The sequence below is a fragment of the Amblyomma americanum genome, chromosome 1 (assembly GCF_052857255.1).
Source record: "Amblyomma americanum isolate KBUSLIRL-KWMA chromosome 1, ASM5285725v1, whole genome shotgun sequence".
NCBI lineage: Eukaryota > Metazoa > Arthropoda > Arachnida > Ixodida > Ixodidae > Amblyomma > Amblyomma americanum.
This window is the reverse complement of record NC_135497.1, coordinates 15,504,029-15,527,290: the sequence shown is the minus strand read 5'-3', so window position 1 is coordinate 15,527,290 and position 23,262 is coordinate 15,504,029. Positions and strand designations below refer to the sequence as shown.

The 23,262-nt window shown below is 45.0% G+C and overlaps 1 long non-coding RNA gene across 2 annotated transcripts in view; it reads right to left on the bottom strand.

Annotated features, from left to right (window-relative positions):
- The window catches only part of LOC144130824 (uncharacterized), a 248,841-nt gene that overhangs the window by 116,380 nt on the left and 109,199 nt on the right, over positions 1–23,262 (bottom strand). The window contains exon 3 of one of the 2 annotated variants that reach the window (XR_013314257.1): positions 16,421–16,836. The exons of the other annotated variant lie outside the window; for it this stretch is intronic. This is a non-coding gene — a long non-coding RNA (uncharacterized LOC144130824). Of the gene's footprint in view, positions 1–16,420; positions 16,837–23,262 lie in introns of those variants that run through there. 2 annotated transcript variants of the gene reach the window in all.

Sequence of the window (23,262 nt, the reverse complement as noted above, 5' to 3'; positions counted from 1 at the left end):
TATGTGAGTGTATACTCTTAAAACAAAAACTGCAAAAGGAACGATTTCAAAACGCGCCACTTTTCTGCCTCTCGACTCAAGCCCCAAATTTATTATTCGAGAAAAGTAGCGGCTGTTAATAAGGAACTATATAAGCTCTTCCTTTGATTCCTGTGTTATACTGTGCTACGAATGGCTAGTCCATGCGAATATATCAACGGCTCGAAATATATCGCCTTTAAGGGCACTTCTTTCTATGGTAATCCCAGACAAGCTTTGCGATGCCGTTTCGCTTGCAACTTGGCGTCTTGTCTTTCATGCTTTTTTTTCCTGGTGGGGTTGTCGGCATAGGCTCTCAAACACTAACCGGCGATTTTTGCTTATTTTATTTGTTGGTTTAACTTTTCACATGGACTTTTCTATGACTTTTGCTTCCCCTCCCCCCACCAAAAAAAATATTTTAGCTCCACTCTCAAACACATCCCAGGAGGGAACGTCATAATTGGGGTATTTCTTTAGAGCGCAAAATTACATTTGCACTCCCAAAAAGAGTGAACCGCATCAAAATCCTCTAGAGCTCCAAGCCGGCAAAAGACCTCAGGGCCTTTCTGCAAGCCTACTCCGAATATGATGACTGTGGAATCTCCAATTTTCTGACTCGGACAGAACATTTGCATTTGGCCAGCGGCAAATTCCTTTCAACGGAAGTAATACGAAGAGGCTCGGGGTATTGAAATCCTTGACAAGTTCATTAAGACGCGAAAATTCATCTTCCTGAGTGTTTTATTCAGCAATGTTGCCAAGTCCCCTTAATCTGCTTCCCACCAGCGTATCCTTCACAGCGTTTCTTTAAATGTCTAATAAATAATTGGAAGCACCGGGCATTTTACATCCAAGTAAATTTAGTGTTCCCTTGGGAATGCGGCCAGAGTTCCTTGGAGCAAGAGCGAAGAGTCAAGCGGCGCACCTGATGGACACTCAAGACCTCGTGAATTACAAGGGATGCCCTACTGGCGTCGGACCATGCTCTTATGTAAAACGATTTGGTCCCTCTCTGGTAGTCTTCTTCGGCGAGTCTGGGCGCATGACAGCGCCAAACTCCGCAGTATCCGGAAGCACAATATTAGATTTGGTATAATGATTCTAAACTTAACGCAGGAGGGCAGCGCCATGGTAGAGGTTTATTCAAATATTTCTGAGTCCTGCCAGAAGATGCGGTTTCCCACGAAACTGTACAGTGATTTTAGATTCGTTGTGTCCACCGCTATAGTAGCCTCTAAAACCTTCTCTTTTTGCCCTTGTCTTTGCTTAGATCCCTGGGAGTGCTCAACCATTCCTTGCGCAGTGGTGCAGCGGTCAAAGCGATGCGCTCCTGCCCTGCGAAGGTTGAAGCTTATCCGATCCAGTTACTATTTCAAGCAATCTCGTGGCCAATCATTACCATTAATTTCGTAGCTATCTGCCACGGCGGACGATAAACTCACACTCCGGTGGGCAGGTTGTGGTGACACCAAAAAGTCGCGTGACCTCGGTGGCCCACCTGTCCTTAGCTGCACCTCTGGGGATTCTAACGCCAGAGCGTTGAAGTCCCCGTTACCCAGAAAATCTGGCGTCAGCGTTGCGAGCGAAGAATCCCGAGAATGACTCTGGCGGGCTGTCCCCAGAGAACAACCAAGGAGACATGTGGGCCACCTAGGTCACGTGGCCTTGCGGCGTGATCTCAACCTGCCCACCAGACTGTGAGCAAACTGCCCACCGTGGCAAGTTGCCTTCAGGCGCTGGGTCCACTAATGTGGACGCGACCTACGCCTGCTCATATTTTAGTTTACAAGGCGATTTTGGACCTTTGAATCCCGCGTCCTTAGCATATTCACCCACCCTATCAAGTATGTGGGGACATCTCTTGCAGCTACAGTGAAATATGTTCGTAAAAAAAAGAAAAGATTGGCATCACGGCGTTTTTTGGCGGGACGAGTGAAGAGCATTTAATTTTGCGTGCTATCTTTCAAGTCGTCGTGAATGATTCAATTTACCATTCAGAATGTGTCAGTAGGCTAATTTAGAAACAGCAAACTAATTTTAACTGTCATAGATGAGGAAAAAGTGCTGCGGTGAACGTTCAGAGTGGCGTGTCCACAAATGTGGACATGGTGCCTTAATGCCGAAATTATCAGTGACGTTTTCTGTTCACTATGCGCCGTTTCTTGGGGCAAGTATGGTACGAAATGGGCTTATTACTTTCAGGGGTTGAAAGGTATGCTTCTACAAGGAGAACTTTGGACGACTCCTGCGCTGAAGCATTGTCCATAAAAATAGCAATGGAGAACCACCTCCAAAGAGACGCGGCAGACCGAGCAATGAACACCCACAGACCCGAGACGGAGAAAAATACAACAGGGCAGCACTGCACAACGGGCGCGGGATGAAAAAGGGGAATCTGTGCCCTCGCACCACGAGTCTGTTCAGAGCTGGCCGCTCAGGCCCAAGGCTACAAAACAACAATCGGCACACTGGTAGAGCGTGGGGATAGTTTTTTTTTCAAGTCTTGACATAAATTGACCAAACTACTGCTTTTAAAAATAATTTCTTTTGTTTGTAAAAATCTTGTGTAAAACAGGCGATAAGCTGTTTTCTCTCTCTTCCTCTCCACCTGTACTCAGACTACTCGAGACCCCTTCGGTAGAGCCAGACAGGTAATGATGGAAGCAACCATTGGCCGCAACTTTTGAACACGTCAGTTGCGCAAAGGTGCCGGCGTAAAAGCTGCGTTCGGTATGAATGTAAAATAAAAAATGACCTTCTGCATATATGGGAATTGATCCATTAAGCTATCGCGTCATACCCTTAAGGCAGAGCTTAAGCGTCCCCTCCATTTTTTTGTAGATTTATCGCTCACTGACAGCGACGACGACACTCAGGCGAACGCCGACGACGACACTGGCTTTTCTACAGCACGGGGACCTTAACGCTCTCGTTAAAAGTGTGAATAAAATAGCCACTTTAATTTGATAGGGAAGGTGGGGCTCACCACTGCTCCTGCATGTCTGTCTTCCTGCCTGACAGGCAGCCTGTCTGTCTGTCTGTCTGTCTGTCTGTCTGTCTGTCTGTCTGTCTGTCTGTCTGTCTGTCTGTCTGTCTGTCTGTCTGTCCGTCCGTCCGTCCGTCCGTCCGTCCGTCCGTCCGTCCGTCCATCTGTCTGTCTGTCTGTCTGTCTGTCTGTCTGTCCGTCCGTCCGTCCGTCCGTCCGTCCGTCCATCCGTCCGTCCGTCCGTCCGTCCGTCCGTCCGTCCGTCCGTCCGTCCGTCCGTCCGTCCGTCTGTCTGTCTGTCTGTCTCGGTGCGCGCACAAGTCATTGCGGGCACATGTACAGCCTTCCTCAGTTCTCGTACCATGAAGCCGTTTCAACCCTACAGGCATCTCTTGTAAAGGGTTGTGCCAGCCAGATGTGAAGCCCGCCTCAGGTGTTCATGATGGCCTGCCATGTAGGAGGCCACCTTGGTGCACAGGTATTGGATGGCCTGACATAGAGCTGTTGCGCTAATACTCACAAACTGCCGCCACTTTTCTTGCTTTGTACTGTAGGCATAGTGTTTCCACAGCCTATACACATGTAATCCAGTTAAGGTTCCCAAGGAAGTCCCAGAGACTTGCGAAATAATCATGCGGTCAGTGACACAGGTTCCTGGTAAGTATTTGTGTTGTGTTGTGTTTAATGGCGCATAAGCAGCTAAGGCTATAATGCCCCAAGCTGAAGGTGTAAGAAAATTGTTTCGTGCAGATTTTTACAAATATGTGAAACAATATGGGGCTGTAGAAAGCTTATAAGTTGTTTTTTATACCTAAAATTTAGGGCAAAAACAGGGTTTAAAAATCGCTACCACTAAAAGCTTTAAAGGAGGTCGGGTAACCACAGCAGCCGTCCTTGGCTGGGCAAGGATCTGGAGGCTCCCAACATTCAAATAAAGACCTCGGCCTTTTTCTCACGAATTAGAAAGTGGCTGAGGCGCATCAAGCGAAGCACTGCGTCATGATTTACATTTTTCTGAAGAAAACCTGCTGCTACTAAAAATCTAAAAACACAAGACATGTCCACAACTGCATCGTCACCAGAGAGCAGTGCTGGGTGAAAAGAGATGTCTTGGTTATAAAATGGAGAAATGCACTTTTTCCTTCGCTTTTCGAGTTTCGAGCATAAAAAAACGTGATTAACTGTAAGTTCATCTCCACATGTACAGTACAAACTGGTTCGTCTCGTTTTACCAGCAGAAAGTTGTGTGTACTGGGGGGGCCTATATGGAGACCGCAGATAACGACTTCCTTGAAATGTTTCTGGTGCACACAAGACTTCCAGTCACTTAAAACTGGTTTTAATAAGTGCAGTTTGATATTTATTTCGTTGTTCCGAGAAGACTGCCATGTTTTCCTTGCTTTACAATGTACTAAGTTCATTCAATCTTTATAAGGCGTGTTTACATTTTAAATTTGCTTGCCACAAGCTTGAGCAGCACAGAAATCTGTTCTTTCGTTGCCATTTATGCCGACATGGCTTGGTAACATGCGTAGTTTTGTTTTGTCCTTGATTTATTGCGGTTATTGCGTTGTGTATGATGTCGCCAAGCAGCGGAGTGATCGCATTTCTTGAGTTAAGGGCTGTAAGCACACTTAGTGAGTGCGAATAACACTGTTTGCGAGGTCCTCATTTACTATTTTTTTCGACGGCTACACAGATGGCGTAACATTCGGCAGTGAAGAGGGATTTACACCGTGGGAGGCTTACAGTTTTATTCTAATTGCCTTTACCACTGCGCTTCCCACGTAAGCATCTCTTTTTGAACTTTCTGTATAAAAAGCTGTGAAAGAACTGTGTGTTGTGTTGTGCTTAATGGCACATAGGCAACTAAGGCCATCATGCGTCAAGCCGAAGGTATGATAAAAGTATTTTTCTGAATTTTATAGAAATGTTAAAATAATTCATGGCGCAGAGGGCCACAACCGTTGGTACTACCTACTGAACAGATAGGAAAACTTTAGAAATAGGCACTATCGATTAAACATTTTCTAGAACCTAATGTCCACCATCCAGTGTATCTGGTAGCCTTTGGTTTGGTCTCATAACTTACGAATGACTACTGCTGCCAGAAGGCTTCATGCGGCTTTATGAAAGCCGATATCGCTTTATTGCTAGGCCCATTTCATATCTCATTTAGATACATAGCTTATTGCTTTCAAACCAGTTGCTATGTGTACTCTGTAGCTCTGCAAGGATTCGCAAAAACGATGTTTTTGTGTAGGTGCTCTGTAATTCATTCATCTGAGGTTTCACTGTACGTGGATGTTCACCAGTGTTGTGTGGATACTGCTGGTGGAGATTGGTATGCATTTTTTACAATGGGCTGTAATAAGGGCGATAATGTTTAGCAAGTAAACCTGTGTGATTGCTGTGAAGTATTGGTTGAAACGGTGGGATTGCTGTGAAGTATTGGTTGAAACGGCTGATATGGGCCAGTGTGATAACACGGCAGTTTCATTTTTTAGCAATAAAAGCCACTTCGCACTTACCGTAAGCAATACTGTCATTTCTTTGACCACTCTGGTGTTTCGTGCGAATGAAATAAATATAGAATGGTACTGTTCCCTCCCTTCTGAAAACTGGGAGAGTGTGATGATGTGTTTGGCATAGCTGTTTGAAGTGAAAACTTGTGTGTCATTGTTTTGTGGTATATAATAAAAATATCCCATGCATTGTGTCTTTGTGAGTATGCTTACTCTTGGAAGAACAACAAAATTCCTTCTTGGTGCACGCTCTTTATAATGATGCTGTGGTTGAGGCAGGAGAACATTGGTGTAAGAATTGAAAATTTGAAAATAGAATGGGTGTGAACGTCCCCTAGATATCAAGGCATAATGCATGAAGCGCCGTTCCAGTGGCAGTGCAAAGGCTATGTGGATACAAAGCAGCCAACAACTATGTTAATAACCCTGTCTGTGTGTGTGGTCAAGTTTTGCATTTGATGTGAGCTCCACCGTAGGGCAAGCCATAACACATGCTTGTGGGTTATTCGACATGGCTCCTATTTTTTCTTCCACTGATCATACCATTTTATTATTCTGCACAACTCGAGAGTTGCCGAATTTGCTGCAGTTGCTTACCAAGGCTAAGGAAGGAGTGTACTAAAAAAGTGAGACTAGTGCAAACAGCAATATGAAGACAAGTATGTCAGATGCAGGCACATCATTATGTATGTACAGTATGTCCCTATCATGGGGACACTGAAACATCAATGCCTTGTTAAGACAATGCGCAAAAATCCTGAAAGGAATTCTTGACAGCCTTCTTGGCTAGCCTGCCGCTGAGTCTGTGTGGCTCATTATTTCAAAAACAGACGCAGACCAGTAAAGTGAAATTTGAAGTTTACGTTTCGGCGCACAGAACGGGGGCCTTGTTCACAATGGAACACATCGAAAGGGTTCGTCTTTATAAGCTAGAGTAATCGCTGTAAGGATCGCGCGTAAATCGAGTTCAGATTACCCTCGTAATAGTTTCGCACGTTAAAGTCCAGGGGAGTCTTGAACGAGGCAATACAGCAGTTAAGGCAAATCTTGGTGATGAATCCTTGGCCATGGGCCTGGCGAAGGTTGAGGAAGTAGAGAGTGTGACGGAATCTCGTCTCGCCGGGGGATACGATTCAAAAACAGGGACACTGACCAGTAAAATGAAATTTGAAGTAGACGTTTTGGTGCCCAGAACGGGGGCCTTGTTCTCAGTGGAATCACACTAGAAGGGTTTGTCTTTAAAGGCTAGAGTAATCGCCGTAAGGATCGCGCGTAAATCGGGTTAACATTACCCTTGTTACGATTTCGCATGTTATAGCAAAGTTCAGGTGAGTGTTGAACGAGGCAATACGGCAGTTAAGGCCAACATCCTGGCGAATCTTGGCGATGATTACCTGGCCATGGGCCTTGCGAAGGTTGATGAAGTCGAGAGTGTGACGGGATCCCGTCTGGCCGGGGGGGGATACATTTCAAAAAACAGAGACGCCGACCAGTAAGGACCCCGTTCTGGGCGCCGAAACGTCAACTTCAAATTGCATTTTACTGGTCGGCGTCTCTGTTTTTTTAAATGTGTCCCCCCGGCCAGACAGGATTCCGTCACACACTCGACTTCATCAACCTTCGCCAGGCCCATGACCAGGGAATCATCACCAAGATTCGCCAGGATGTTGGCCTTAACTGCCGTATTGCCTCGTTCAACACTCACCTGAAATGTACTCTACCATGCAAAATCTTATCTAGGGTGATCTTAACCCGATTTACACGCGATCCTTAGGGCGATTACTCTAGCTTTTAAAGACAAAAGCCTTTGGTGTGATTCCATTGGGAACAAGGCCCCCGTTCTGGGCTCCGAAACGTACCTTCAAATTTCATTTTACTGGTCCGCGTCTCTATGTTCTGAAATGTATCCTCACAGCCAGACAGGATTCCGTCGCACTCTCGACTTCGTGGCTTATTTAGTGCTTAGCAGGTTTTAACAGCAAAAGCGGCTGGGTATGAATGTTAAAACTCCTCTGCGCGTGGATGGTTCATGTGGAGGCACATCAGATCTAGAGGTAGCTCCTCCATGCCAACGGCACCTCCTTGCGAGCCAGCAACGCTGACCTTCCAGCGCGCATCTCGCCGCTGTGTGCGTGCACTTGGCTCCTAGGCGTGCGCCCTTCGTGGACCTTAGTTGGAATGTGTAATGGTTGCCATGTCAGCGATTGTCGCTTCCTCGCAGTCCACACAATAAAAATACGGGGGTCAGGCTTTAAGTGCGTAAATTTACAATACGGCGAGCGGCGCCGAATACGCGAACGACCGTACAACTCGCAGTAACGCGCGCGGTCCAATATAGGGTACGGTACCACTGACCCGCTGAGAAAAGATGCGGCGAAAAAAGCCGACAACCTTCAATTGCTTCCCTACAAGCAATGAGCGACAGCTTTAACAATAGCACGAGCTTGAAGTGCGCTTTGATCCAAGCTGTTGCAGTTGTTTATGCGTGCCGACGATGCGATAACAAAGGGGAGTACAGCAGCTGCACAAGAGTTTCGCACCTTAGGAGGAGATATTAGACACTAGGAGACACAAAATCGTACCACCAGAACTGGCGAAAATATTACTGTCGGTGTGACTTTTTCCATATCCGCGGAGAATCTCAATACGCCCAATCTTGCAGCGCTGATTGTTTCACCACGAAGATTTATGAAATGGTGTCTCAATGCGCTGACACAGACTGCGGAACGCTGCAGATGTGGTTTGCCGTTCGCTTCTTTTTTTGTTTTTGCGGCTGTATGAGCGTTATGCTAACGTGTTTCCACAAGGCTGACGAAAGGGGTCTGCAATTGGACCTCCACTCTCCGTTTCTTGCCTGCGCCGCTAGGTGCCGCGTGGATTGGTTGATTCGCGAATGAGGAAGGGCGTGTAGCGCTGTCTATCAGCCCGTGCCAAAGTCAAGATTCGGAGGAGCGCTCCTGCACGACTCCCGGTGATCACCGCTGTGGCCCAACCATAGACCTGCGAGGGAACGCGTGCCACTCTGCCGGACAGCCCATAGTTCTACTCCTGTTGTCAGCCTGTCGCTGTGCCGGTGAACAAATTGTGCATTGTGTGTCTGTCACCTGTATTAATGTACTTAAGGTGCAATAACTTTATTGTACTGTAGCCTCCCTTGCGTTGCTTTGCATGTGTTTTATTGTTTTGGAATCACTTTGTATGTTATTACGAGTGATTAGAAATTTCTCTGTGCCGCCTCTTTTCTCTACAAATTACTTTTTTTGTTTTGTGAACCTTAGGCTCCAACCCATTCTCTCGCTTGCGACCGGTGACCGCTGGACACCAAACGGCTACCCCTCTTGTCACTTGGTGGCTGGTTTCCGGTTGAGCTTTTCATGCTGAGTTGAGGGCATCTCCTCTGAGAGACCGAAATCGCTACTCCCGCACTTTCTAAGGGTGTCTGGGATAGCCCATACACAGGTGAGCAAAGCTGACAAGTTCATAACCAGCTAACCCGCCTAAACGTTTGAAGGGCGGCCGATACGGAGCGAACTTTCACGGTGAACTTCAAGCAGCAAGCATCAGCGCGACAGGACGCCGACGGTGCTGCGCCACATACGCCTAAAGACTGGCGGCTGCCGCCAGACCGCTGGCGCTGTAATTTTAATGCTGCTAGGTACGGTGTGCGCAGATCATGAGTGACAGTTTACCAATTTCCCTCAAGAGGAAATTGTACAACAGCATAATCTTACCGGTACTCACCTAAGGGGGAGAAACGTGGAGGCTAACGAAAAGAGTTCAGCTTAAGTTAAGGACAACGCAGCTAGCCATGGAAAGAAAAATGATAGGTGTAACGTTAAGAGATCGGAAGCGGGCAGAGTGGGTGAGGGAACAAACACGGGTTAATGACATCCTAGTAGAAATCAAGAGAAAAAAATGGGCTTGGGCAGGGCATGTAATGCGAAGGCAAGATAACCGCTGGTCCTTAAGGGTAACGGAGTGGATTCCAAGAGAAAGTAAGCGGAGCAGGGGGCGGCAGAAGGTTAGGTGGGCGGATGAGATTAAGAAGTTTGCAGGCAAAGGGTGGATGCAGCTGGCAAAGGATAGGGTTAATTGGAGAGACATGGGAGAGGCATTTGCCCTGCAGTGGGTGTAGTAAGGCTGATGATGATGACGATGACGATGATGATGATGATGATGATGATGATGATGATGATGAGGTACGGTGTAATTCTATATACTCAGTAAAATGACGAAGAGACCAGCTTTGCAATTACAATTAAGCCATGGTTCGTTAAATGGCGACAGAGAGTACGAATTATTTCTTGTGACCCCATTCTGGACGAAAATCGTTAACCTTTTTGACTCCAAACAATGCGTACTGGCGAAGCGTAGCAGCTCTGAAATTCCGGATGCAATCTCAAAATATGGCGCGTTTCATCGCTAAATATTTGTCGTGCGGGCATCTTCGTACAGAGCGAAAGCCTCGTGCGCTGCGGTCAGCGTGAGGCGCAGTGTAGTGGCAACGACGAATTGGGGATGAAGAGGGAGGCCCCGCTTCCAAGGGCGCCATCATGTTGCCCGGAAGTAGGTCGCACCCTGATTGGTTTAATAACTTGACAGTTTGGGCGCGTTTATATCACATGACTTGAAAGTTTCAGAACACATCCAGACGAGGGCGATAAAAAATTACAGGAACGCATGAGCGCTAACATGCAAAATTTATTATGAACCGCACATTGGAATGGATAGGTGAGTCCTGGCCTGACAACACGCATACGCATCTTGCAAAAAAGCCAATTGCAACACAAGTATTTCCATTCTTTCGAGGACAGAGCCCATGGACGCCTTGGACACACAGGTATCCCCCAATGGTCAATCAGCTCTACCTCGATGATTTCGCGCGTTAGTTGACAGCTGCTTCTTGTGGTAATGGAGCCATTCTAGAATGGTGAACAGTTCGATGCCACACTTCCATTGAAATTTTCCCTTCGGCCAGAACTAGGTACTGCACTAGGAACCTCATTTGATTCACACCTCCTACAGTGCACATCGAGAAACCCCCCGCACAGCCCCTCACATTTCTGCGGTGTTCACGAAGGCAATCATTGACACACCTTCCACTCTGACCTACATATGTCTTAGCACAAGAAATCGGCACACTACACTCGACTGATTCTGTACATTCGAAGAGCTTGTCATTGTGGTTATTCTTGCCCCCGACCTTATGGGAGGCGCCAGGATTTGTCAATTTGCACAGTTTTTGCAGCTTCTCCGGAGCGGCAAAACAGGTTTAACATGCGCGCTTTGAACATTCTTTTTTAGTCGATGTGACAAGCCGTGAATGTGCGGAATCACCGCGATTTTCTGTTTTCTAGGTGAAGCCTTGAAGGCGTCAGGCTGTTTTGATGACTTTCGCCCTAGGTTGTCTTCACTGACACTAAAAAGAAATGAGTGGCGTACACAAAAGCTGTCAGGCGAAGGATCTCTTCAATAAAGCTAGCAGCCATTAGTTCCGAGCAAGTTTTGTGGAAGGCATTAGAAAGGCACAAGATTGCAATGCTCCTCTTAACAAGTTTAGAATAAACATTGCCATACAAGAGCTTTGGCTCGTTAGCACGTGGTTCGTACTTCCAGTAAACCTGCGCGTCCTGAAATAAGAGTCCTGTATCAAGAAATCTAATGCTGTCTTCTCAAGGCGTCTCTTAGGCTATTCCTAGCGGCCCTAAGCCTGCGTGTACTATGGTTAGTGTGTCATTGGCTAAAGAATCAAATGAGTGTGAGCTACAGTCAAGAAATAGTAGCAGCCATCTACTTATCTAAAACTTTGGTTACATTATATTCAGCAAGGCAGCAGCTAAGGCCCGGTCAAATTGAGCTAAACACAAATCTCTGAGAATGGGCGCGTTACAAGACCCTATAAGAATTCTTTCTTTTTGCAGATATGGCCGCCTGTCCCAATAGATAGAACTACATCGAAGGAGAAGACTAACAAGTTCTGAAAAGCCACTGCTGGATGTCCTGGACGCGTTCTAGAATGCCACATTTCCATACCTGTCGATAGTTTTGAACACAAGAAAGCATGTTGGATTGCTGTAACAAATAGAAGAGGTCCTAACTATCTACGGAAAAGGCTTTGAGGTTCATTGGTGTTGAGGACTTAATGCAATCTAAAACAGCGTTCGAGTCTTCATCTGGAACGGCTAATGATTTTTTTTTAAAGGCTGAGCGTTTCCTGAAGAAACGGGCAACTGATCTCTGCCAAGTGCTCCAAATGGGGCGCCATCATTGTGAGTCTTTACGCTAAAAAATAGCTCAAGGTAATTCAGCTTACTTGCTTCTATGCGCTTAAGAGCCGTTGCAAGCTCCAGCCTACTGCACAGCTTTTTGCTTCGAAATTTGCTCTTGACACGTACAGATTATTACGAGGGCAAAAAACATGCGAGACAGCTTCCAAACCTCGTGCGTTGAGCAAGCCGCGAGATATGACAGCGAAGCCCCCCCCCCCCCCCCCTTCTTTGTCGACATGCAAAAACACAAAGTGCGAGATCTTTAAAATATCACACGACGCGTTTCACCGGCATTTTCGGTACTAGAGCCTTGCCATGATTTAAAACAACCAGGTCTTCCGAAAAGCATCGGGCGGAGTCCTCCCCCCTGCCCCGCCGAGAACCTTGTCGGACGAAAGACAGCAGTTCAGGAGCAGTTCTCCTCTTCTCGACGGCGAACTTTGGTCCCCGAGAGAGCATCTTTTGCACATCTTGAGGTAAGGTGACTTTTCCAAGAAAGTGGATGCAGATTCTGGACACTGAATGCTTCACAGGGTGGCAACGATGAAGCTGCCACAGGAACTCGGTTGTTCGAACCGCAAATACAAACTCAAAACGCCTGTATTTCAACAGCATGCGATGTTAGTTCGGTGCCAGGTTTTAACACTCGCTGTAGGAATTTAGAAGGTTAGGCGTTTGAAATCAAAGCACTTGACGGCCGTAAATGGTCCTAAAAGACAGCACATAGCAGATGTGGCTGCTCCGTGTTGTGTAATCTTTATTTCTTGCTTGTCGCTTAGCCAATTGACCAAAAAAGAAATCATGACACGGCTCTGTATAGCAATGCATTGTACAGTATGGTAACTGGTGCTGTTTTCAACGATGAGAAGAAAGGTGGGGTATTAGCATAAAACAGGACATTTGCAACACAGCCTTTTTCAGCATTTTGTGGAATCTATGTGCAGTTTGGAGATGTCGTGCGCCAAGCCAAGTGTGAATAGGAAAGGATACACATAACTAGAGCTTTGTAAACTAAAAGTTTGATATTAAGTGGAAATAAAAAGCGTGCCTTGTTTAGCATATCTGTGCATTTCGCAAGTTTCTTAATATGGGTGTCAATATGCAAATTCCATGATATATTACATTGTAATGTCACGCCAAGCCAATGTACCGAGTAGGTTGTTTGAATCTGTGTTGAACCAACCGTAAGACTGGGTAGATGGGCCACTGGTTTATTTTTAGTCTAAAAAAAATCTCTTTAGTTTTCTTCGCATTAATTTTATATGATGATGTGGTACTCTATGCAACTATTTTTCTATGAGATGTTTAGAGGAATCCACCAGGGTGAAGTAGATTGGTAATACGCGAGTAGTTTGTCATTTGCATCTACCCAAATGCAGCCAACGGCAACAAAGAAAACCTATAAATCTTTCTGAGAAACTTTGTAGTTAAAAAAAATTCGTCCTGGTCTGCCGTTCGAAACAGGTACCACCGCTTCACCTGAGCATTCGCTTTACCAACTGAGCTAGCCCTTGCAGAAAGAGCTTTTGTGATTACTTACAAAATTTTAAATTAAGTCATTAGAATGTAATGTGTTTCTTTTATATCTGTACGCAATTTTTGTCCAGAATTTCATTAACTAATGAGCCACCACGCTGTTAAAAGAACATGGCTAACGTCCTTTAAAAAAAGACTCTGACCTGCTTTAGAAACTCCTTGAGGAATTTGTTTAGAAACCCTTTTGAGTGCGTTCGTTTAACTGTACTGTGCTAATTTAGAATCTGTATAGAATATGGGTCCAGTGTTTCATTAACCAATTGGCCACCGCGTGGTTAGAGGAACACGGCTAACGTCCTTTTAAAGAAACACTGTAATGACTTGCTTTAGAAACTCCTTGAGGAGTTGGTTTAGAAACATTTATGAGTGCACTCGTTTCACTGCAATGTGCTGCCTTTGAAGGTGTACAGAGCTTGGGTACAGTGTTTCAATAATTGTCCACCACATGCTTATAGCAACAAGGCTAACGTCCTTTAAATGAAACACTGTAATTACATGCTTTAGAAACTTCTTGATGAGCTCCTTTAGATGCCCTTTTGAATGCAGTCATTTCATTTTAATATGCTGCTACTTCTGAATATGTATAGAATTTGGGTGCAGTATTTCTATAACTAATTGGCCACCGCATTGTGATAAACATGGCTATTGTCTTTTAAGTACTGTGTGATGTCGGTGCACGTTAAAAAACCCCAGGTGGTCGAAATTTCCGGAGCCCTTTACTACGGCGTCCCTCATAGCCTGAGTCGCTTTGGGGCATTAAACCTACATAAACAAACAATACTGTCTTTTAAAAGAAACACTGTAACAACTTTTTTTTAAACTACTTAAAGAAATTTTATAAAAATCCATTTGAATGCGTTCATATTATTGGTGATGCTCTTGACTTTGAATAAGATTTGAGTAATGAGTTCAAATAACTAATTGGCCACCGTATTTCTATAGAAGCACAGCTAGTGGCTTCCAAGAGACGCACGGTAATCACTCTTTTTACACATTTTTTCGGCAATTATTTAGAAATCCTTTTTATATATTTTTTTTCATTGCAGCGTGTTGCTTTTGAATCTACAAAGAATTCTGTAAGGCATTTGGCCAGTGCATTGCTACGGAATGGGGTTACACATTGATCTCTATTTCCTGGTGGCAAGGAAAAGAGCCCATAAGTCCATGATGTAACCGCTGTAATTGTTGTAAGCATGCAAGAAATTATACAAAGCAACAGCACACCACATGCAATGCAATGCACTAACCTTATTTCACTCAGCAACTTTTACAGCAGCTTATGGAATTGAATGTTTGCAGCTCCTGGTGCGCCTTACTAATTTGCAGCAATTATGACAAAAAATTATAGGAGGCATGGTGCATGAGCAGTACCAGAACATTTTATTTTGAGACAATCAAGTAATTGTAGAATAAAATTATTTTCCGTGCCACATGTCACATGTGAAAGAGATCATGTTTTTATAAAAAACAGTGGAGTACAAACTCAAACAAATACTGCCTAGCCTTCCGCCTTGAAAACCACTTAGTATGAGCCTGCCTTAATTTTTATTCATATATGTCCTATATACGGTACAAATTGGTAGTCGGAGCCACAGAAAAAAGCTAGCTGCATGTTCATTCTGTGAGAAATAAAAGTTAGAAAGCACTGTGTACTTTTATGTCGCATTCTGAAAGGATATCATTCACAGCTGTGCAAGGATTGTGAGCACAATAAAGGAGTGAACATGATCAAGGGGTCAAGATTGTTTTGATGAGCACATACGCGATCTGCTGTTCAGTATTAAACTGACCTCTTATTAAAAAAGTATAGACACCTAATTCAAGTGGCATGTTTTCTTCTCTACAGTGATGCGGAAGACACTACTATGCACGAATCACCGGGTGGTATTCACCTACAACAAATAAATAATTTAGGAATAAGTTTTCTCTCAGGCAGTTTGTTTAAAAATCGAACAACTGTGACGTTATAAGTGTGCTTATAGGTCACGTGAGGCGTGAAAAAAAACAGCAAATAGCTGCTTCTACATTCGTTGCACTCCGGCTGTTGACATCGGCTAGCTGTAGAATCGTGGCCAATTAAAACGACAAAGCGGCGATTATATCGGAGTTTCTTCATGTCTCGCGTGGCCTATTAGCATACCTTGATGTCAAGATCATCGTTCGACTGTTGAAGCCGAAACAGCATGAGAAAGAAATTTTATTGTAAATTATTTAGAGGTCACACCGGAATGCTAATGGTAATCCATGTATAGTAGTGCCTTATGCATCATAAAAGAGCAGAAAACACATCCTAAAAAATTTGTTCTCTGTAGTCCTTTAAGCAAGACTAAATTGTTAATTCAAACAAGACACAAAATACAAGCATGAGCAAAGGAAATGGTATAATATTCGTTTCTATTGTACATGACTAAAACTTATCTCATGAAAATGCAAATTTCAAGGAGTACTTAATGTCTGACACTGAGATATAATGAGCCAGTTAACTACCACGCATATTATTGTTTACGAAAAGGGTACGCTTTGGTTGGCATTTTACTGATGACCGGTTTTCACTGCCCGCTATAAACCACAAAAAGGCTGTACATGAAATCCCTAACTGTGCTCAACAAAAGGACCGGTTTCTTTTATTACGTGTACGTCACTTGTCTTTTCCTGCATTGCTTTGCATGTACAGATTGGTCCACCCATAGGGAATAGTAGGCGGCCAGAATAGGATGCTTTACGGTTGGCTGTTTCACAATCCTTGTTAGGTGACAACATAAGCTGTGAATGTCATCCGTTACAGACCTCTTTCTTCACTCAACTGCTGCGGTTAGTTGGCAAATAATCTACCTATGCACATGATTTTCTGAGCTGTGTTTAAGTGTTGCCTAGGCCGCTTGCTTCCAATAATTTAAGAGATAATCAGAAGTAGGCTGCCAAATTCACAGCTCAGGAAAGGCATGATGTGCTGGAGTATTCAAGTGAACAAAAAGAAAAATTAGAAAAAAAAGCCATATCTGCCTTAGAGCAGAAACAAAACAAATATTTCGAAAACCATTGAGTACCATATACATTTCCTTCCTATGCAGTAAATAGCAAAGCAGATATATGTGCTGGGATATTAACAACCAAATCAAAGCACACATATAAAATATGCAAATTCTTGATACGAGGTCTGCCTTTCTAACCATGCTGGTGTAAGCATAGTTTGTAATTCATACCTTTTCGTGCAGTGCGTTATTTTTAAGATAAAAATTGGGCAAAAGGAGGCAGCTAGTTCATGTCGCTACTTCCAGCTATTCTTTGGATGTGATCTTCATTGTGCATATCTCGCTGTAAAATAATTCAATTTCATAGACCCTAGTATTTTCTTTCATAAAATGCGCTGATGACTTGCAGCAAGCCATTGATGTGCCATGGCTGGTAGATTATTAGGTGCGTTATTCTTGTCTGTGCAGAGATGAGGAGGTATCAGGTGGGCGCCATTCATGCTTGTCAGTCTGAAGTACCCAGATGTCTGCGTACAGGCCAGAGAAAAAAAATTCGGGCAGTGACACCGCGCACACAACTGCTTCCACACTAATGCAAACAGAAGAAACAATCACATCAGTATCTACAAGCAGTAGCACTCGGATCATCTAGCTTTGAAAAGACTGCTAAAAGCACAATACAGTAAGTACGATTTCAAAATAAATACAATTGTACCCATAGAAAAGAACTGTAAACCCCATTCAGTTCTGGGTGATACCTCTGGCATATTGAAATATTTCATGACAATGAATAATACTAGTAGATTAGCCTGTAACAATATTCTTCTAATACAGAATATTTATTGCCATTATAATGCAGTGACATTCACAATCGCTTGTTTTTAGAGAAATAATTCACCTTTCTTCTGTGTTTTACAAGGGACTGGTTAATTGCAGTAGGAAAATTAGGTAGAGGGAAAACTGTGAGAACAACTCTCACTCATCCTCCATAGCTCACAGGCAGCATGGAGCGTCTACATCTGGTTCTCTTGGATTGGTGCCTCAAACACGGTAATTGCACTCACTAAACATCTGACAACACGGTGATGGCGATGACCCCTTCTGTTAAAGAGGAGAGCACTGTATCAATTCTTATCCTGTTGCATTTAGAAAACGTTTCGCTTTCCTGCTCCCCTGATGCTCGGTTGATAGTGCTGAGATAGGTGTAAAACGATAGTAGGTGTATTAACAATGTTACATTGCTATTTCAGACTGGCAGTCCCTATAATCATCTGCCCCCAGTCAGTCACAGACACATTAAAAACTCACGCTATCTTTAGCACTCTGGTAGTAAGATCAATAAAGCTATGTTCCAGTTGCTGCAGAAAAGCAATGAGATTTCAGCCAGGCGTATGAATCCGCGCCAATACAAGAGGCATGACAAAACACAATGTAAAATAGTAGGATTTTTATGGCATGACACTACAGCGCAACTGAAGGCTCCAAATACACATTTCTGCGAAATCCAAGTGTCAGTATTTCTCTCATTGAAGAACTCTGGCGAAACCGCGAGTGCCACCACTGCACAGATTAAGTCCTTCGAAATAAAATTATTTAAAAGCACAGTCGAAAATATTATGCCCCAAGTGTGAAATTACAGAAACTAAAGCCTTCCCGGTGCACTGCAGCGACATGCCGGAAAGTGTAAAGGTGTGTTACTGTTTTTTTTCTGTGTAGAGGTTCATTCCTGCGCTAGTTCGAAGTACGCTTGAAATGCCAAAAATAAAGCAATAAACCAAAACCAGTAACTACAAAATGCTTAATACAAAGCCGGAAATGAATTACGAAAACTTATTTTCGTGCCGAAAGTCATCGGCAACATTTCTTGTACATTTGACGTGCAAAACTCAGACAGTAGTAGCTACATAGTCATTCCACTTCCGGCCACTGAACGGCTGAGTACTGCGCACATTTGTAACTTGGAATCGGCAGAACAAGTTTTGTTGAGCTTGGAATTATACCCTGCACACACACACACAAACACACACACACACACACGCGCACACACACACACACACACACACACACGCACACACACACACACACGCACGCACACACACGCACACACACGCACGCACGCACACACGAAAGCACGAAGACTTAAATGCCGGAATCCACTGCCACTGAAAAGCTTACGTCGTTCCAACACTACTTTCCGCGCCTTGGTCCCATTAGTGGCAACAATGAGCGCAACGACATCATGAGATTAAAAATGTACGACCATACTCCATATCACAACTTCTTCGCTTCGAAGGGAAAGTTATAGGCGGGAAACGACGGTTTCCATGGCTGTGTAACTGGCTTGTGGTCACGTGAAAACAGCGCACTTGCGGAAACCGTTGCGCGTGAACTCGAAATTTTATTGCACTCCGAAGAAGTTGTCAGAATACACCCAACAGCATTTACAGCACTTCACGCTCCTCGCTGTAGCATTTTGAAAGATAATTTCAAGGACTCAACTCACCTTCTTAAGTAATCGCGCCAAGTCGTTCTTCCACGTTGATGCTGGCGTTGTCACGGCGTCGTGCAAGGCGCAACACGGCGTCCAATATCTTCACAACTTCAGGTGCTTCAGACGGTCTTCCGAAGCGCACAAGTCTCACACCAATTTTGTACCATATTCAAAGAACCACAGCAATAAAAGGCCACACAAGGCACAACACAAAAAACGACACCCGAATCGCAACCAAGCAAGAAAAAGAACATTGCGTCTCAGCTGGCGACATTGTGAACTGGACTAGATCGGCTTCGGCGTAATTTTTTTTCTTTTTTGCCGCGGCTTCTGGCAGGAGTTTCGGTTTCCTTTGGGAACCGGTTTCTCTGGGTTAAGAAAATTCCTTTAATTCCTTTTACGCGGTAGGACTCATAGTTAGGAGCAGTGCTGGCATTTCCTACCACCATGGCCCTCGCACACTTCTCCCTCCCGCGAGAAGAGAACGGCTGCTTCAGCGTCCTTGAATCGGGAATCGACTAGAATACTGCGTGATAGGCGTCCGCAGACAGCGCGCACACATCTGCTCGGAGTAGAAAAGTTACCGGTGCTCCTAACGTCTAAATCCCCAAAGTAGGGCCATGCCAACATGGTACAGGAATTTTCGCCACACAGAGGAGCTTAACTATAGGCTTTAAAACTGGTCTGTTGCAAAATCTGGGAAGCACTTAAGATATTAATATTGAAACGAACAAACAAAACTTGGACAACGCTTAATCTTCGGCTTTAAGAGTGGAACGCGACTGCGTGTTGAAGCGCTGCCAATGAGTCCACGGAACGCCATCGCCTTGCCCATTGGACAAATCGTTCGGAGTCTCTAGCGGATCTCTGAAAACAACACAGATGCTGCTCCACACTAGCACTCGCAGACGGCGGCGGTTCCATCCAGTGTTGCCAGATGGCGCGAAGGGCCGTAGCCAAAGTATAGAAAAATTGTAGCCCAAAAATAGCCAACCACACAACCAGGCCAAGAGAGTTAGTAGCCAAAATGTAGCCAACATGGCCCATCGGAAAGTGAGAGGAAGTTTTTTTATTCGGAACTAAAAATTCGAACAGAAAACAATAAACTTGTGACTAAAAATACCTACGGTTGACTAGAACAAGTGAAGCAGCAGAATGCGAAACATATCGCATTTGTAAAAAAACGAGTTGACTAGGCTATAAAAATCTTACCCGCGTTGACACATGGCGACTCAAGGAACATGTTTCAGATTACCGCACACCAGTTTATGCCCTTCATTCATTCACATCACTACTCGTACATGACAGCACTGTTAAACTTCTCCAAGAAACGCGGGCTTGGTTCAAAATTGTTGCAGCCCCCGTACTCCTTTAAGCCACATCGCACATGGAGTATCATTTCCAAAGTACGCACGCTTAATTTGTTTCGGTGGTCTGTTTTAGTTACGGTGACCTGACTGAAAACTCTCTCTACAGCGGCGTTTGACACTGGCAAGCACAGAAGTGCGAAGGCAACTGCCGACAAGTTAGGAAAGAGAGGTTCGCCTGCACTGTTAGTGAGTTTCGTGACCGCTCGCCAGAATTCACTCACATTGTCACTCAGTGCGAGAGACGGGAGCATCGACTGCAAAGTTCCGTACTCGTTTTCAAGGGTTGATGTGCTATTCGGTGCTGCAACAATGGAAATGACTCTTTGAAATGTACGAAACGGCGTGTCACGAATGCATCTGGGCCTCAACAGTTTGAAGTTCTGGAGTAGCTCTAGGTTGTCAGGCAGCCTTTTGAGCAGTGATTTGATACACGCCACAAGGTACACACGACAGCGGTCCAGCATCTGATCCTTCTCGCCGTCTGAAAGCGAGCTCTTGTGAAAGGCGTCAGAGAAAACGGTTCCGTAGTTACACGCACGTACGTGTAGCAAGTGCTTCTCCCAATCTGCTGTTGGACAAGCATGCTCCTTCAGGACCACTCTAAACAGCATCGACCTGACATGCATATCTAAATCTTCAAAAAGCTTAACTGGATCAGGATTTTCCGATTGAAATAGCCTATTGACTCTGTCGAATTCCGAGATGATGGGCTGAATGAAAAGCATGTACAGATAATTTTTTTCGTCTCGAAACATCTCGTGCAGTAGTCGTGCTGTATAACACCGCTCTGTGCTTTGAGCTAGCTGAAAATGCAACCGCAGCTCCGTCCACTGGTCGATAATGCGATTCACAGCTGCAGCAACACTCAGCCACCTCGTGTTCGCTATGCTGACCAACCTGATTGGGTCAGTCTCATTGATAGCAGAGTAGATAAGGCGATACTGCTCTCGTCGTTTTGGTGAACATGAAAACCAATTATAGCACTCCCGCACAAGAAACTCAATGTTAGCAGGAAGAGCAGCGGTTGCTTCACTGCAGGCTAAGTGGAGGGAATGGCAAGTACACTTCGCAAGAATCAGTTTTGGGTTTTCCTCTTTTAGCAGAGAGTATAACGAGTGGTGCCGGCCGCACATCACACTGGCACCGTCCGTACCAATGCCAACACATTTAGTTAAATCTAGGTTGCATAACTCAAGGAAAGATTTGAGTTCCGCAAACATGCCGTTAGCAGACGCATCAGTGATACGAATCAGTCCCAAAAATCTGGTTTGAAAATCATCTGCTTTCATAGAAAAATACCGAACGACAACGCCCATCTCTTTTTCGCATGAAATGTCCGTGCTCTCGTCGATGATAAGTGAGTAGGGCTGCTCTCCGATGTCTTCAAGTAGCATCTCGCGGAAGGTAGGTCCAAGAACCTTTGAGACCAGAGCCGTGCACTTGGTGCGTCCTAGCGTTACTCCGACCGCGACATTTGACTCGGGAAACGTACTCGCCAACAGCGGAGCCAAGTGATCCGCAGAGCACAGCGAGCTATGCACGGCGACATGCGCTGCCAGGCGCAGCTCTGCAATCTTCAACTGAGTTGATGTTGGTTTCGAAGGCCCGGGCTTGAAGTGCGACTCGATGGGCCTGGTTGCAGCCGCAAGCTTCATCGATTTCATGTTTTGAATGTGCTTGTGCCTCGTAACATGGACCTTGAGGTCCTGCACGTGCGGCCTCAGCTTGCACTTGCATGCTTTGCAGTATACCATGTCGATGGCGTCTCCGTTGCCCTCCTGTCTCGAAGGCATGATCCAGTCTATTTAAAAAATAGTAAACTGTGAATTTATGCCATAAATCTGTCGTAAACTATAAATCAGCTAATAGCAGATACCTACCTTTGAAATCTGGATTCTGTTCCCATTCTTTCTGGTATTTCCTCGGGTATTTTGCCCACTTCCCCATTGTAAACAGGTGAAGAGGCGAGACAAACACACAGAGCGAGCACAACAGCAGCAGCTTTCAAGCATGCATGGTTTCACTAGGCACTATAGTTTCACTTTCAAGCAAGCGAGCCGGAGAGCGGCTTTGGCTAAAAGCGCCGTACGCAGAATCCCTAGCCAACAAATGCCGCGACAGTCACCATGGAAACACGCCACGTAGACGCAAGCAAAGAATGCAAGCAAACCGCGAAAAAGCTGCAGCAGCTACTAATAAAACGTAGCGCACTTCCCAAAACACGTTTTTTTTTTGCCATTCAAATGTTCTGGGAGCGTATAGCCCAAAAATAGCCGCAACGCCAAATTATCTAAAAAGCAGCCAGGAAATATTTTAAGTAGCCCAATTTGGCTATAAATAGCCCAATCTGGCAACACTGGTTCCATCTCTACTGTTCAGAAGCGAACGACACTACTCCGACGCAGAAAGGTCGTCTACGCGCGCGCCGTCTGTTGGCCAGCACCTTGCATGCCGAAGAGGGTATCAGTGGGCGCCACACGATGGCGCTTCGACTGCACGCCAAGCACGGAGTATATTTACAGGAAACGCATGGCACTCGCTGAATACCTACCTCTGTAATTTACATGCTGATAATTACTCATGTACAGTACAGTAAAGATCTCGAAGATACGTTTCTAAGAAACCCGTGGATTCATTGGACGCGCCTTTATTCATGTTCAAACGTCGAGCCGTCGTGGCGGAGTGGAAGCATCCCTGTCTCGAACGCCAAAGGCCCTCGTTCGATTCGCTGCCTATACGCCGGGTTTTTGTTAATTGATTACGCGTAAACTTTGATTTTCACGCAGCCCCCAAATATTTCCGACGTGCGGTGCCGACTTCAACTACTGCCATTACGACGCCGACGACCTTTAGACCCCCGAACGAGCTGTCGCTTAATATTTATTCATTTATCTATACAGACACTAGCGAAGACAAGAAACACGTTAAGAACATAATATTGATAATGGGGCTCTTTCCTGTAGTGGCCGCCAGTCTTTACAGATTCGCTCTGAGGGAAAGGAATGCGCCGGGTTGTGCCCATTGTAAACCCCTTCATAATAGCTTCGACTCGCTTTGGGGAATTGTCAAGAGCAGTGTAGGCTTCGCGTCTA